Source organism: Moschus berezovskii, chromosome 23 (genome assembly GCF_049115385.1).
Source record: "Moschus berezovskii isolate FMDL1 chromosome 23, NW_MosBer_1.0, whole genome shotgun sequence".
NCBI classification, from domain to species: Eukaryota; Metazoa; Chordata; class Mammalia; order Artiodactyla; family Moschidae; genus Moschus; species Moschus berezovskii.
The window spans coordinates 36562068-36563248 of NC_142482.1; the positions used below are offsets into that span (position 1 = coordinate 36562068).

The window sequence follows — 1181 nt, forward strand, 5'->3', positions numbered from 1 at the left end:
TTTGGAGAAAGCAGTTTGCTAACAGATACCACAGGCCCCCAACATAGATGGTTCACACCCTCCCACTGGATCACTTGAGTACACAGGATTTAAATCAATTGAAGAAGATAGCCATCTGAAGGAAGATACTGATTTTATTGAAGATATACTCTATAATATAAATAAATCTAAGTGCCCAACAATACTAGATGGTTTTTAAAAATTATGCTACAGAGACTTCCCTGGAAGTCCAGTGGTTAAGACTCTCCACACTTTCAGCAGTACACTCACTCCAAGGTCCCAGCAAACAGATCCAGGGTCGCCCCTTGCTCCAGCTTCCAACCACCCTCCAACCTTTTTCCCGGTAGCAACCTTCAGAATCAGCCACTCAGCTGCCTGTGATCACCGGGTCCAGCCAACACCATTTTTTTTAAGCTAAACTGCTTATTACCAATCAACTATGGGCTCCCAGATTTGTCAGAATTATTTCACTGAGATGCAGGCCACCATCTCTATGCATCTCCTGGCCTCCTACACCTACCCATCTCTGGGCTTCTCTTTCAACCTCAACGATGTGGCTCTGGAGGGTAGGGGCCACTTTTTCCTTGAATTGGCCAAGGGGGAGCACGATCGCCTCTTGAAAATGCAAAACCAGATCGGCAGCAGGGCCCTTTTCCTGAACATGTAGAAACCATCTCAAGATGAGTGGGGTGAAACCCAGGATGCTATGGAAGCTGCCCTTCTGGAGAGAACCTGTACCAGGCCCTTTTGGATCTACATGGCCTGGGTTCTGCCCGAGGAGACCCCCCACTTCCGTGACTTCCTGGAGATCTACTTCCTAGATGAGGAGGTGAAATTCATCAAGAAGATGGGAGACCACCTGATCAACCTTGAAAGCTGGCTAGTCCCCAGGCTGGGCTGGGCAAATATCTCTTCAAAAGGCTCACCCTCAAGCACAACTGGGAGCCTCTGGAGGCCAGTGGGCTTTGAGGAGCCCCGCTAATGTCAGGGCTTCTGCCTGCAGCCCCTCTCTGCAGCCACTAGGCAACTTTTTAACACCCTGGAGCCCTCTCCCAAGCCTTGGACCAAATGGAAACAATAAAGCTTTTAATAGCAAAAAAAAAAAAAGATTCTGCACCTCCCCTGCAGAGGGCACAAGTTTGATCCCTGGACTGGGCACTAAGATCCCACATGCCATGTGA

General features: G+C 48.9%; 1 pseudogene; it reads left to right on the top strand.

Annotated features, from left to right (window-relative positions):
- The first annotated feature begins 439 nt into the window (after positions 1 to 439).
- LOC129543348 (ferritin light chain pseudogene) lies at positions 440 to 969 on the top strand (annotated as a pseudogene).
- The last annotated feature ends 212 nt before the right edge of the window (positions 970 to 1181 follow it).